At 46.0% G+C, this 16206-nt stretch overlaps 1 protein-coding gene across 1 annotated transcript in view; it reads left to right on the top strand.

The window, feature by feature from the left end:
* Nucleotides 1-16206, top strand: part of LOC124802398 — a 183154-nt gene that overhangs the window by 21143 nt on the left and 145805 nt on the right. The window lies entirely within an intron of this gene.

The raw sequence follows: 16206 nt of genomic DNA, 5'->3' as shown, positions 1-16206 counted from the left end.
GGTTATGCACAGCACGACTGCTTGCTGCAATGCCTGCTAACTGGTGCGAAGGCATACTGTAAATCTTGCAGGGGATTTCAGCTGTTAGGTAAGGAATTCACCCTTACAAGTAAAGACGCCCAGCAGCAGGACACTAGCACCAGCGCAGGAGGGTTAGCGACTGCACTGCTCTGGTGTCGAACGGCTGCCCTCCAGGGCAGAAGTCTGCTGTGGTTGGAGTGAGCTGGAATGCGGGTCACCAGAGGGAAGACACCACGTCAAAGACGGCAACTCAATGCCTGCAGTCGGGGTGACGCTGGTTAACAAAGAATCTGGCGGTAGCTGCTTTCAGCACCATATCGCTCCACCGTGTGGCACTTTGTAGTAGGTGCTGACGGACTGGGACCCCACTGGTTAGCAATGATGACTGTTTATACTGGTTATGAGCTCGTTTGTTGTGCCGATGCATCACTTCTAACCACGTACGCAGCAATCAGTCCGTCGCTCAGAAGTGTGTCAGTCCTGCGTTAGCGCTGTTTGTTTGTTGTGTCGCCTATATTGTGATACTCGGCTCGACTCGGCTGGCATTGCGTAAACAGGCCAACAGCCGCAACCAGTATCCACAACTGCGATTCCGGTGCTTTTGGGTCATAAAGGGTTATAAGGCTTCTCACAACTGCTCTAGCAGTGATGCTATCTTCGTAGCAGTGCTCACAAAATATTACTGCGCTATAGTCATATAGCGTTTGTACCAGGTGTGATTAGAAAGTAAGTCCACTAAATTTTTCATATATATTTGAAAAATATGTGTTTCAAAAAATTAAAAGATATTGCTGATACACTTGTCGACTATTGTTCCACAGAATTGTCATCCAGTTCAGTGCATGTCGTCGCCCGCGGCACAAGCTTCCTTATGCCCTCCTCGAAGAACTCTCCCACCAGCTACTTCCACCGATTCATAACCTATTTCTGCACCTTTTAGTAGGATGAAAATTTAATTTCACCTATGTATCCCTTCAGGAGGCTGAAAAGATGATAATGTGAAGACACAAAGTCCCAGACAATTTAGTGCAAAAACGCCTACTCCTCTTGTTAGCATTCAATGTTTTGAATGTATTTTTTTGAGTTCTTTAAGATCTCACAATTTCCTTGTCTATTGATTGTTTCCTCGTGAAGCAGAAATTGGACCAAATGACACCTTTTCGGTCCCAAACCTGAGGCCATGATTTTTTCCCGAAACTGCGGGTTTGAATTTTTAAAACACACGGGGAATTGGTGTGACACCATTGTGACTACTGCCTTTTTGCCTCAGGCGTGTAATGAGCCTCCCACGTTTTACTTTCAGTCACAATAGAGCTCAGAAATTTCTCACGTTTCATTTCAAGTCGCACAAGAAACTAGTGGGTGCTGCTGATCGGATTTTTGTTGTGCTGCTGTGTAAACTGTTTTCGAACACGTCTTGCGTAGTTTCCGGTATGTCCGCGTTTCTCCCACTTTCTCGTATAAGAGAGTTCTGGATAGTTGTGGAAACATCGCAGATATTTTGTGCTCTGTCAATCAGCGGTCTTCACGAACAGTTTCCTTGATCTTTTTTCCTTTCTTTTGCACAAACTCATAAGTTAAACCGGAAGGTCTTCCACGCCTCTGGTCGTCATGAACATTATTTCTGCCTCCATTACATTCCCTACATCTGTTAAATACCTTCGCCGGCAACTATTTTGAGCCGGCCGGTGTGGCCGTGCGGTTAAAGGCGCCTCAGTCTGGAACCGCGTGACCGCTACGGTCACAGGTTCGAATCCTGCTTCGGGCATGGATGTGTGTGATGTCCTTAGGTTAGTTAGGTTTAAGTAGTTCTAAATTCTAGGGGACTGATGACCACAGAAGTTAAATCCCATAGTGCTCAGAGCCATTTGAACCATTTTGAACTATTTTGATTTGCGAAAAATTTTCAGTAGGTGTTACTCCTTCCAGGGACTAGGACGCTGATCACAGCACATGACTCCACTTGGCGGGACTCCTTAGCGACGTCCTTCATACAACTGCAGAGTACAACGTGAGTTTACGCACTACCGTGTTCCTGAGATTCGCACTCTTGTCAGGGAGTCCCTCTCTACCACTCAGTGCTGCCAAGACTCAAATAACAAAAAACGAAACAAAAATCACAGCCCATTATTCAAGTATCTCTCACGGGAACACAGAAACAATACTGATCAAGTTTTAATACACTCATTCATAACGAAATACGTCAGCTTCGACAGTAAGAACAAAAGCCATAAAATACAGCGTCTCACTAGGTACAGGTACAGAGACTAAAGTCGCCTGACTGTATATAGTACGCATTAACACTGCTAGGAGCTTCATAGGAAATTGCTCTTGCAGGGATATAATGCTGAAGAATATCGTCCTGTTTAGCTCCAGCACAGGCCCAGGAAAGTCTGTCCTTAATTCAGTCTAAGGCCATAGAGGAAGCTGAGAACTGGGGAGTCGGTTCCTACGATGTGCTTCGAGAGCGTCCTGAGTTGCATTTGGGAGAACTTGTCGAAAATGGTTTTTGTTGGCATGTCAGATTTACAGATTGGTTTCATGGATGCGACTATATACTAAGGTGAAGAAAGTCAAGGGATAGCGATAAGCACATTGAGGCCTACAGATGACAGTTGTATCACGTACACGAGATGTAAAGGACAGTGCATTGACAGAGATGTCATTTGTATTCAGGTGCTTCGTGTGAAAAGTTTTCCTATGTGATTATAGCCGCACGACGATAATTAACATTCTCTGAACTCGGAATGGAAGTTATATCTAGATGCATGGGACATTCCATTTGGAAAATTGTTAGGGAATTCAATATTCCCACACCCACAAAGAGTCTGCCGAAAATACCAAGCATCAGACGTTGTCGATTACCACGGATATGGCAGCAGCTGATAGCCTCTACTTAACGATCGAGAGCACCGGCGTTTCCATAAAACAGTCAGTGCTAATAGCAAGCAACACTGTGTGAAATAACAGTGGAAATCAATGTTGCACATACAACGAACGTATGAGTTAGGACAGTGCGTCGAAATTGGGCGTTAATGGTCCGTGGCAGCAGACGACCGACGCGTGTGTCCTTGGTAAAAGCACGACATCGCCTGCAGCGTCTGTCCTGGGCTCATGAGTATACCGGTTGGACGCTACATGACTCGAAAACCATGGCCTTGTCAGGCGAGTCCCGATTTCAGTCGGTTAGAGATGTTGGTAGACTCGAGTGCGGCGCAGATACCATGAAGCCGTGGAACCAACTTCTCAACAAGGCACTGTGCGTGCTGGTGGTGCTTGCATAATGGTGTAGGCTGTGTTTGCATGGAATGGACTGGGTCATCTAATCCGACTGAACCGATCATTGATTGGGTATGTTTATGTTTGGCTACTGGGCGACAGTTTGCAGCCCTTCATGTACTTCACGTTTTTATGGATGACAATGTGCTATGTCACTGGGTCCGAACTGTTCGCAACTGGCTTGAAGAGTATTCTGGACAGTTCGAGAGAATTATTGTTGTCACCCACATAGACCGATATGAAACCCACTTAACATTTACTGGATATAGTGTAGAGGTTAGCAGGTGCCCACAATCCTACACAGCAACACTTTCGCAATTGCAAACGGCTATAGAGGCAGCATGGCTCAATATTTCTGCAGGTGACTTCCATACCACGTTGAGTCCATACCACGTAGAGCTGCTGGACTACGAAGGGCAAAAAGAACTCAGACACTGTATTAGGAAATATCCCATAACTTTTGTCACCTCAACGTGCAGCTGTCGGGTGCGGATTACTGGTGAAACAGTTTCCTTGTCACGTGTCGTGCGGACGCGTCTAGGTCCCTCGGAGAGGCGGCCTCCGCCAGAGATGTTATCACCGTCAGTGGCCCGGTCGAGGCTTCGACATGGAGAGCACGCGATGATAAGGCTTGCAAGAGCCGTGTATATTCCACGTGGGCAGGGGTGCCCGACAGGTTGCAGCTCCCTATTGCGTAGATCTCTGATTTAACAGTTGCGATCACAGTGGACTTACACTACTGGCCGTTAAAATCGCTACACCAAGAAGAAATGTAGATGATAAACGGGTATTCATTGGACAAATATATTATACTAGAACTGACATGTTATTACATTTTCACGCAATTTGGGTGCATAGATATTGAGAAATTAGTACCCAGAACAACAATCTCTGACCGTAATAACGGCCTTGATACGCCTGGGCATTGGGTCAAACAGAGCTTGGATGGCGTGTACAGGTACAACTTCCCATCCAGCTTCAACACGATACCACAGTTCATTAAGAGTAGTGACTGGCGTATTGTGACGAGTCAGATGCTCGGTCACCATTGACCAGACGTTATCAGTTGTTGAGAGATCTGGAGAATGTGCTGGCCAGGGAAGCAGTCGAACACTTTCTGTATCCAGAAAGGCCCGTACAGGACTTGCAACATGCGGTCGTGCATTATCCTGCTGAAATGTAAGGTTTCGCAGTGCTCGAATGAAGGGTAGAGCCACGGGTCGTAACACATCTGAAATGTAACATACACTGTTCAAAGTGCCGTCAATGCGCACCAGAGGTGACCGAGACGTGTAACCAATGGCACCCCATACCATCACGCCGGGTGAAACGCCAGTATGGCGATGACGAATACACGCTTCCAATGTGAGTTCGCCGCCATGTCGTGAAACACGGATGCGACCATCATGATGCTGTAAAGAGAACCTGGATTCATCCGAAAAAATGACGTTTTGCCATTCGTGCACCCAGGCTCGTCGCTGAGTACACCATCGCAGGCGCTCCTGTCTGTGATGCAGCGTCAAGGGTAACCGCAGCCATGGTCTCCGAGCAGATACTCCATGCTGCTGCAAACGTCGTCGAACTGTTCATGCAGATGGTTGTCTCGCAAACGTCCCCATCTGTTGACTCAGGAATCGAGACGTGGCTGCTCGATCCGTTACAGCCATGCGGCTAAGATGCCTATCGTCTCTAATGCTAGTTATAGGAGCCCGTTGGGATTCAGCACGGCGTTCCGTATTACCCTCCTGAACCCACAGATTCCATATTCTGCTAGCAGTCATTGGATATCGACCATCGCGAGCAGCAATGTCGCGATACAATAAACCGCATTCGCGATAGGCTATAATCCTACCTTTATCAAAGTCTGAAAGGTGATAGTACGGATTTCTCCTCCTTACACGAGGCATCACAACGTTTCACCAGGCAATGCCGGTGAACTGCCGTTTGCGTATGAGGAATCGGTTGGAAAGTTTCCTCATGTCAGCACGTTGTAGGTGTCGCCACCGGTGCCAACCTTGTGTGAATGCTGTGAAAAGCTAATCATTTGCGTATCACAGCATCTTCTTCCTGTCGGTTAAATTTCGCGTCTGTAGCACGTCATCTTCGTGGTGTAGGAATTTTAATGGCCAGTAGTGTAGCATCTGTAGGTGATCGGTGTTACAAGCAACGTACTGTCGATTAATTTCTGACTGCAGTGGAAGAAACTGTGGAGAATATTCTCAAACGCTTTTGCGAAGTCTATGGAGCATCTGCTGTCTACAGAAGTATTGTTAGTCGCTGGGCACGGAAGGCGAGGTCATCAGAAGGCGGCTCGGTGGAGCTCCACAGAAGAAAAAATTTAACGCAACAGGCTCACCATGTTCTGGGACTGTGAAGGTGTGATTCTCATTCATGTGATGCCGAAAGGCGGTACCATTAATTCAAAAGCATATGTGAACACATTACCAAAAATCAAGACGCACTTCCGGCGACTTCGGTGCCAAGCAAACCAGGAGATGTTTTACTGCAGCACCATAACCCAGGGTCTAGCATAAATCTGAGGACTGCGAAACACATCGCAAAACATTGTTGGACAGGGTTACACCATCCACCCTACATCCTTGACCTAGCCCTCTCGGACTTCCACTTGTTTGGGCCATTAAATGATGCCATTCGTGGAAGACATTTTGAGGACGATGAGGAGGTGATTCATACAGTGAAGCATTGTCACCACCACCAGGACCAGGTTGGTACTAGAGTGTTGCAACGCTCAATGCTTGACCGGAAACGGCTCGCCTGTTGACAAGGGGACCGAGCCGCTCGTGTCCGGCGCCACACGACTCGGCTCGGTCCCATATTCGCCCCATGTCTGTTGACCGGATTCCGGACACGCGGATAACCGAGCATCACCGGTTACCGCTGACGTCTCACCTCGCTTCGCCCCGGCTCGCTGCACTGTACTGTACCGTACAAATCCAACGCCTCTCTCTCTCTCTCTCTCTCTCTCTCTCTCCCTCTCTCTCTCTCTCTCTCGCTCACACACACACACACACACACACACACACACACACACACAGACACACTGTATTTATCTCTGTCTCACTCTCTGTTTTATTACAAAAGGAACGTTTCAAAGAACGGGTGCGTGACACACCTAAATTTATAAGGCACTTGGAAAGTAAAACGATATTTCAATACAATCACGGATAGAACACGAGTCTCATTTCCAAACAGAAGATATGTTTCTCCTTTCGCTAAGAGGAAACATTAAATCAGTACTGTCCCTGTAATCTAGAAGACAACCGTCTTCATAAAGAAAGCATACAAAGAACATTAAACATTTACAGACGTAACTTGTCGTACTCTTCACTTGTTTGCAACAGAAGCAAAATCATAGGTATTGTTGATCAGCAGTAGATCACTACCGCGTTCCGGATTTATTTGGCTGCGGCGATTTGTTAGTAACATGCCGGCGGTAGTAAAGCGTCTTTCACTAGGTGCAGTTGTTGCTGGAGTACATAAAGTACGTCTTGCAACTGCAGCCAGGCCTGGCAGATCTGTTTCATATCTGCTCCACCACTTTAAGATGTCATCATCATCTCCGGGGAGCATTAAAATGTAGAGATCTACTTCATCTGCTGAGGATGATCTGTTGTTCCTCCATTCCTTGAAACGATCTCTCTTTCTGGGTGGTGATGACATCGTACTTGAAGAATCTATGATAATAAACAAAAGCTCTTCAAAATGGCTCTGAGCACTATGGGACTTAACATCTGTGGTCATCAGTCCCCTAGAACTTAGAACTACTTAAACCTAACTAACCTAAGGGCATCACACACATCCATGCCCGAGGCAGGATTCGAACCTGCGACCGGAGCGGTCACGCGGTTCCAGACTGAAGCGCCTTTAACCGCACGGCCACACCGGCCGGCTAAACAAAAGCGATAAGTAATACAGAACTGATGTGGAAATCATCGAAACGTTCCCGTAAAATCGAGATGTTTTGCGTTAATGAAATATTATACGTATTATAACATTCCCGTTTCTCTAAATTACACTGGCCACTAACAATGCAAAAACGATTATGTTAATTATTGCATGTTGTACCTGCGTACGTAGGACACATTTGTCGCACATTGCAAATAATTTCCTGCTTTTCATTTATTTCAAACATATTAAGATCACGGAAGGACGCCCAAAGAAACGTAGCATTTTCTTTCTGGAAGTGATCGCAATCTTCTCACAAACGTAAGTCAAGGCTCGATTTTTAGTCCTTCGTACCTCCTGTTAAAAATACATATCTGTTAGTACACATCAATTACGCTAGTTAATTATAAATCTATCGCGTATCGTAATAATACAATGCTTTTAACTACAGTAATCACTCACCTGACAGTCAGTGTCATTGACACTGCAAATTGCTGGCAGTTTGTGAAACCAAAGAAGAAGTAACTGAATTGTCGGTTCTTTTTCGCCTTCTGTGGCCTCTTTAAATGGTCTCAGAAAATACGCAATTTTTCCTAAAATCTCAGTATCACATGCTTGCAATCTGTAAGCGGAGTCCTTTTCCGTCAGCAAAACATCAACTTCGTTATACTGAGTGCGTAAGGATTCCAGCATAGTGTACAAGCTGTTCCAGAGTGTGCAGACCACTTGTTTCGACGATGATTTCAAAGACGAGCAGACGCCTTTTTTCTTAATGTACCTTACAATACATTTTGCAGTATTTATTGTTGATGCGATGTTCTGGGCTTGATTTAACTAGAAGTTATCTTCATCGAAAGTATAGCTAAGTACTGTGTTTATACAATGCGCAGCATAAGGAATCCTTTCGCGAGTTCCCAAATCCTTTATTACATTGGCACCCCGGTCGAAGACAAGAACAAAAGTGCGCAACATGTCCGGCGAAATGTCCCAATCAGCCACCCTCTCTTCAATTTCTTTCATAATATTTACTCCCGCCTTCTTACCGTCCGAGAATTTTGTTGTAAATTAAATATTGTTCACCAGAGACCAATCTGAGTTAATTTAAGCGTCAGAAAGTGCACCTGATTATGCGAATCAGTCTACATATCAACTGTCGCAGCACATGGTTTATTAATAACTTCCGCAATAACAGAAGGCATTATGTTGTTTCGTACTGCGTCAGCTTGTTCTTTGACATGTCTGCTTGTAGTAGAGGGATGTGGCATGACATCTGCCACGTTAACTTCTCCATAATGTGCACCTAGTCGTATTAACTCTTGGCCTAGTTCTCTGAAACCTTCACCGGACACGGCATTAAAAGGTCTCATATCTTTAGCACGCATTGCAACACACTTTGCTGTAATACTATTTTTTATTACTGCCGGTATCCCTGAAGGAGCTGTATCTTTGTGGGGTTTCTTGCAACTGTGTTTCTTAACGAGGGCCGTTTGAAAAGTCCTTGCAAGTCCCAGAGATGGCACCACCGGCTCGTATCGAGGTTATATTTAGTTAGTAGCATCTTTTGAGAGAACGCACACCAAGTGTCAGCCGTATTGATCTATTTCTTTGTGTTTGGCATTAGTGTGAATCAAGGAAGTCGGGCGACTGTCAAAAAATGGATGATAAAGAATTTCATGTGGTGATTAAGCATTACTTTACGGAAGGCAAAATGCCTCAGCAGACTAAAGAGAAGCTTGTTAAATGTTATTATATTATTGGAATAGATCAGTTTGTAAGTGATTTCAAAATTTTTGGAGTGGCCATATGGCCAGAAGTGATGCTGAACGTTCTGGACGCCGTGTGGAGTCTACGACTCCAGAAATCATTGATAAAATCCATGATATGATTATGGATGACAGAAGAGTTAAGGTGTGTGAGATTGTTAGTGCTGTGAGCATCTCGAATGAACGGGTACATAATATTTTGCATAAACATTTGGACATGAGTAAGCTATCCGCAAGATGGGTTCCGCGATTGCTCACGCTTGACCAAAATCGGAATCGTGTGAAGTATTGCAAGGATCGTTTGTAGCTTTTCAGGAAGAATTCGCAGGACTTCAAGGTCGTTTCGTCACTGTGGATGAACTATGGATACATTACTATACTCCTGAGACCAATCTAAACAATGGGTTACCAAGGGAGTTTCTTTACCAAAAAAGGAGAAGGCCATTCCTCCGGCTTGAAGGTTTTTCGTGACTGTCTTTTGGGATTCGTAAGGGATAATCTTCAACGACTATCTGGAAAAGGGTAAAACTATTACTGGTGCATATTATTCATCGTTAATGGACCGTTTGAAAACTGAGCTACAAGAAAAACGCCGGCGATTGGACCCCAAAAAAGTCGTTTTCCATCACGACAATTTACCAGCACACACCTCAGCAATTGTGGACACAAAATTAATGGAAACAGGATTCCAACCCGTTTCACATTCCCCAATCTCCAGACTTGGCTCCCTCGGACTACTGTTAGTTCCCCAATTTGAAGAAATGCCTGGCGGGACAAATTTTATTCAAACAATGAGGTAACTGCAGCAACTAATAGCTATTTGGTAGACCCGGACTATTAGTGTTATTCGTAAGCGATCAACAAATTATAACAGCGTTGGACGAAGTGTAAAAGTCTAAAAGGATACTATGCTGAAAAATAAAAAAGGTTTACCCCAAACACGTAATTAGTTTTTATTTTTGCATGGACTTTTCAAGCACCCCTCGCAAATGAGTGTTTCCCGACTGGAAACACAATAATGTGGAGCAGTTTAGGCACGATACGTGCCCAGTAGACGCACTGTTTTCGTCTACAGTCAAAAGAAATCTACTCCATACTTGGCTTTTTAGACATTTCCGTTTCTTCAACGTGTAAACATTGGTTTCAATCTTACGTCTTACTGCACTGGCTTCCTCGCGCTGCATGATTACAGAGAGAGACACACCACAAATGAGAAGCCCGTACTGGCTGCAGTCTACACATGGGTAATGACACGTGTAATGTGTTTGAAGTTACGTGCTACGTATTCGGTCACGGCTTCTATGCTCGGTCACAAGAACTAGTGCGGGCAGCCTATCCAGTTAGAGTGTGCTCGCCCCATCTACATCTAGATCTACATCTACATCTACTTACATAATCCGCAATCCACCATACGGTTCGTGGCGGAGGGTATCTCGTTCCACAACTAGCATCTTCTCTCCCTGTTCCACTCCCAAACGGAACGAAGGAAAAATGACTGTCTATATGCCTCTGTACGAGCCCTAATCTCTCTTATCTCTGTGGTCTTTCCGCGAAATGTAAGTTAGCGGCAGTAAAATTGTACTGCAGTCAGCCTCAAATGCTGGTTCTCTAAATTTCCTCAGTAGCGATTCACGAAAAGAACGCCTCCTTTCCTCTAGAGTTCCTGAAGCATTTCCGTAATACTCGCGTAATCAAACCTACCAGTAACAAATCTAGCAGCCCGCCTCTGAATTGCTTCTATGTCCTCCCTCTATCCGACCTCGTATTTTGTGCTCGCTTACTCGGTCATGCTGGACTCTAATTAGTATCGACCGGACATACACGCCCTTGTTTCGCGCTGGAGGAAGGCCATATTGCGGGATGGAGATTACGTGGGTAAATAGGGTGTGCAGATAAAACACCTTTCTTTCGTGTGTGTAATTTTATTTATGTTCAATAAAGAATTGTTGAAAGAAAAAAAAAACGTGGTGCACTAGTTTCTGGGCAATCCTCGTAGCTTCTTCTGCACTAAAAATGAGCCTTCAAATAGTTCAAATGGCTCTGAGCACTATGGGACTTATCTTCTAAGGTCATCAGTCCCCTAGAACTTAGAACTACTTAAACATAACTAAGGACATCACACACCTCCGTGTCCGAGGCAGGATTTGAACCTGCGACCGTAGCGATCGTGCGGTTCCAGAATGTAGCGCCTAGAACCTCTCGGCCACTCCGGCCGAAATAAGCCTGCATAAGGACGAGATTTTAATCAGTGTATCCCACAAGCTACAGCGTTCGGTAAGGGTGTTCGTGCTGTAAAGCACTCCACTGCCATTAGCAGAGGTCGGCACGGCACCTCTTACGAGACGAACGCATTTGATCTCAGAACTCTGCGACGGCCTAAAAGGGCGAGTACCACAATGAGTCGAAGCGTCGTAACGAACGGAAGAGTGGCAAATTATTCATGCCGGGAAGTTGGCGGAACTAAGTTTGTCGAACGTGATAACTGAATAGCTTGGCAGCGGCGGCGATGGGCTGCGGCGGGGGGGGGGGGGGGGGGGGGGGGGCGGTGGCGGCGGCGGCCGACGCCCGGGGCCCGGCGGCGGATGTTGCTGCGCCAAGTTGAGCGCCGGCGCCAATTTGAATGGCCTCATCCGGCGCCCGGGGCACGCGCGCGCCTTGTTAAAGCCGCGGAATTGTTGCGGTCTCGCTGGAGGCGGCGTCGGCGGCGGCGCCTCTTGCGAGGAACGCGGGGGCGGCTGCAGCGCCCCCAGCCAAAACCCACAACTTGCCGGCCGCTCACTGCCTGCTGCTGCATTTCGCAATAACTTCATTCTAGCTGCGCCGGTCTTAGCCGAATTCGCCTAAAAGTTGCTCCGCTCCATCTGTGGGGAGCGCACAATTAGCGCGGCTCCTTGTATAACACACTCCCTAGTTCGCAAGTTTCGGCGCGGAAGTCGGAATGTTTACACGGGGTCGGTTTATTAATGCAGACATTTTCTTACCCTTTCCAGTACTGTGCAGACTTCAAACATCACCTAACTCAATAGGCTCCATGTCCGTAGAAAACTGCATGGTGTCTGAAAAGTTACGGTGAAAACTTTAATGTGTTATAGCATGCAAACTATGAGGGAAGTCAAAAATTATCCTCTGTTTACCTATACCATTTACTGCAATGCAAATAGCACACGTACGTTAATATTCAAATATAGCCCCATTACTTTTTAATGCACTTATCCATCGCTGCACAAGCTACCTGGTGGCAACAGAAAAGAACTTTCTCGACAGCGCAGCGAGTCACCCTTCCATCGCGTCTTGACAACCTTGCCCGAGATGAATCGACAGCCCCTTAATGCCTCTTTGAACGGGACAAACAAATGCTAGTAGGAAGAAACAAGATCGGCACTATACGGAGGAGAGCCATTGCTTCAGACTTCAGTTCCCGGAGCGTTTCAGCAGTGTGAGCAGCAGTTCGTGGACGGGCACTGTCATTCGACAACATTACACCTGAAACTTTCTGACATATTAAAACTGTGTGCCGGACCGAGACTCGAACTCGAGACCTTTGCCTTTCGCGCTCAAGTGCTCTACCATCTGAGCTACCCAAGCACGACTCAAGTCCCGTCCTCACAGCTTTACTTCTACCAGTATCTCGTCTCCTACCTTCCGAACTTTACAGAAGCACTCCTCCAAGTTCGCATGAGAGCTTCTGTAAAGTGTGGAAGGCAGGAGACGAGGTACTGGCAGAAATAAAGCTGTGAAGATGGGCCGTGAGTCGTGTTTGGGTAGTTCAGTTGGTAGAGCACTTGCCCGCGAAAGGCAAAGGTCCCGAGTTCGAGTCTCGGTCCGACACGCAGTTTTAATCTGCCATAAAGATTCATATCAGTGCACACTCCGCTGCAGAGTGAAAATCTCATTCTGGAACATTGCACCTTTCGACAATAGTCAGCGGCGTTTGTTTCGAACTGTATCTTTAGCCCGACAGTAATCATCTCACTGTAAGGTACATTGTTAATCGTTTTGCCATACTTCAGATAATGTTCCAGTACTGGGCCTTGTTCGTCTCGAAAAGCGGTAAGCATCAGTTTTCCTACGGATGGTTGGCTGTTGAACTTTTCCTGCTGGGCGATTGTAGATGTTCCCATTTCGTATTCCGCCATACGCTGCTGGATGGAAATGGTGGATCCGTGTTTCGTCATCAGTGCTGCTTCTGTCTAAGGAGCCATGACGTTTGTAACGATAGTGATCCAAATGTTTTGTAGATGTCCAAACGCCTTTGTTTATGCAACACTGTGACTTGTTTCAGTATCCATATTGAGCCCAGGGACTCCTGCCAATCTGGCGATCTGGAGACACCTGGACTAGAACATCTCGCACAGACTGAACCCAATGTTTCGGTGCACTGTCTTGTAGCAAAACGACTGGGTCTTGGTTGTCAGCCTTTTTTCATCGAGAACAGCTCCAGCAAATTAATGTAACTGTTGCAGTTAACTGTTTCTTCTCAGAAATAACTGGTAAAATGGAAATGAGCGTTTGGCGTCAGTGGCAGGCAGGCCCCTAACGGAGCAGATCCGGTTGCCTTGGTGCAGGTCGTATGATACTCGACGCCACATTGGTCAATCTTCACCCCGGATTGGGGATGAAATGATGACGAAGACAACACAACGCCCAGTCCCTGAGCGGAGGAAATCCTCGACCTAGCCGGGAATCGAACTTGGGCCCCTTAGGACGGCAGTCCGTCACGCTGATCATTCAGCTGTCGGGGCTGACAAAAATAACTTGTCCCACAATTCCACAGATCAAACAACACCACACATTAACTTTCGAGCGGTCTCGTTCCTCTTCCATCACAGGACGTGGATTTCTTGTGCTCCAGATGCAAATATTGTGTTTATGAAATTGCAGTGTCTGTGTTATTATTAAGAAGTGCAATGCAATCCACTGCAGCGACCACGTCTGCCAAGAAATACAGGTAACGTATTCGCAGTTGCCGGTATGAACCACCATCGGCTGTGTATTGGAATGATGACACGGGCAACTGGTACCGGACCGGGACACGGAACCGGATTTCCCGTTCTACGCGAGCGGTCGCATTCACCGCTTCCGCTGTCCACGAACGAACCATAACCAGACCCAAACTTACATATGTCGTCATCATGTGTCACAACCCGCACACGTACGTTATGTATTTTCTCGTCAGAAGGAACACTGCATCATGTTCTTTCTTCGCCAATACTAGTGGAATACTCCAGTGGAAGATTCTGCAGGAGAGACGCTCAGTAGCTCCGTACGGGCTTTTGTTGAAGTTTCGAGAACATACCTTCCCTTCACCAAAGAGTCAAGCAGTATATTGCTCCCTCCTACGTATATCTCGCGAAGAGACCATGAGCCCACACAGAGGAATACCGACAATCCTTCTTTCCACGAGCAATACGAGACTGGAACAGAAGGGAGAACTGATAGAGGTACTCTAGGTACCCTCCGCCACACACCGTCACGTGGCTTGCTGAGTATGGATGTGGATGTAGATGTAGATTCAGGGCCTCGACTCTCCATATATATGCCCTTTTTGGACTGATTGCTTTGATTTCACTTGTACCCCCTCTTCTGCAGTATTGCTGCGCTGTGTTGGATCCGCATCAGACTGGGTTGACGATCGAAATCGAAAAAGTCCAAAGAAGGGCAGCTTTTTTTGTGTTATCGCGAAGTGGACAAGAGTGTGTGTAACACTTAAAATTCAGATAAAATATCTTCTGCACCATCAAAAAATGTTCGCCATTTAATATCCGTTGATAGCTTGTACTGCACTTCTGACTGAATCTGTAATCTTTATTACAGAAACTATACTTAATACGTATTTCTGATTGCATGGAACCCATTGTTTAGGTCTCTAGAAGAGCGTAGCGTTCCAAACGATTGGAAAGAGCACAGGTCATCCCCGTTTTCAAGAAGGGATGTCGAACAGATGTACAGAACTATAGACCTATATCTCTAACTTCGATCAGTTGTAGAATTTTGGAACACGTATTATGTTCGAGTATAACGACTTTTCTGGATACTAGAAATCTATTCTGTAAGAATCAGTATGGGTTTCGAAAAAGACGATCGTGTGAAAGCCAGCTCGCGCTATTCGACCAGGAGACTCAGACGGCCATAGTCACGGGTTACCAGGTAGATGCCGTGTTTCTTGACTTCAGCAAGGCGTTCGGTACAGTTCCCCACAGTCGTTTAATGAACAAAGTAAGAGCATATGGGCCATCAGACCAATTATGTGATTGGATTGAAGAGTTCCTAGATAACAGAACGCATCATGTCATTCTCAATGGAGAGAAGTCGTCGGAAGTAAGAGTGATTTCAGGTGTGCCGCAGGGGACTGTCGTAGAACCATTTCTATTCACAGTATACATAACACCGGAAGTTTACTGAGGCATTTTGGGGATGATGCTGCGGTATATCGAGAGGTTGTAACAATGGAAAATTGTACTGAAATGCAGGAGGATCTGCAGCGAATTGACGCATGGTGCAGAGAATGGCAATTGAATCTCAATGTAGACAAGTGTAATGTGCTGCGAATACATAAAAAGAAAGATCCCTTATCATTTAGCTACAAAATAGCAGGTCAGCAACTGGAAGCAGTTAATTCCATAAATTATCTGGCAGTAGGCATTAGGAGTGATTTAAAATGGAATGATCATATAAAGTTGATCGTCGGTAAAGCAGATGCCAGACTGAGATTCACTGGAAGAATCTTAAGGCAATGCAATCCGAAAACAAAGGTAGCAGGTTACAGTACACTTGTTTGCCCACTCCTTGAATACGGCTCACCAGTGTGGGATCCGTAGCAGATAGGGTAGGTAGAAAAGATAGGGAAGATCCAACGGAGTGCAGCGCGCTTCGCTACAGGATCATTTAGTAATCACGAAAGTGTTACGGAGATGACAGATAAACTCCAGTGGAAGACTCTGCAGGAGAAACGTTCAGTAGCTCGGTACGGGCTTTTGTTGAAGTTTAGAGAACATACGTTCACCGAGGAGTCAAGCAGTATATTGCTCCCTCCTAAGTATATCTCGCGAAGGGACCATGAGGATAAAATCAGAGAGATTAGAACCCACACAGAGGCATGCCGACAATCGTTCTTTCCACGAACAATACGAGACTGGAATAGAAGGGAGAACCGATAGAGGTACTCAAAGTACCCTCCGCCACACATCGTCAGGTGGCTTGCGAAGTATGGATGTAGATGTAGATTGTAATTATAATG

This window comes from Schistocerca piceifrons, chromosome 1 (assembly GCF_021461385.2).
Source record: "Schistocerca piceifrons isolate TAMUIC-IGC-003096 chromosome 1, iqSchPice1.1, whole genome shotgun sequence".
Lineage (NCBI taxonomy): Eukaryota > Metazoa > Arthropoda > Insecta > Orthoptera > Acrididae > Schistocerca > Schistocerca piceifrons.
The sequence above is the reverse complement of the archived record's forward strand: the minus strand, read 5'-3'. Positions and strand labels throughout refer to the sequence as shown.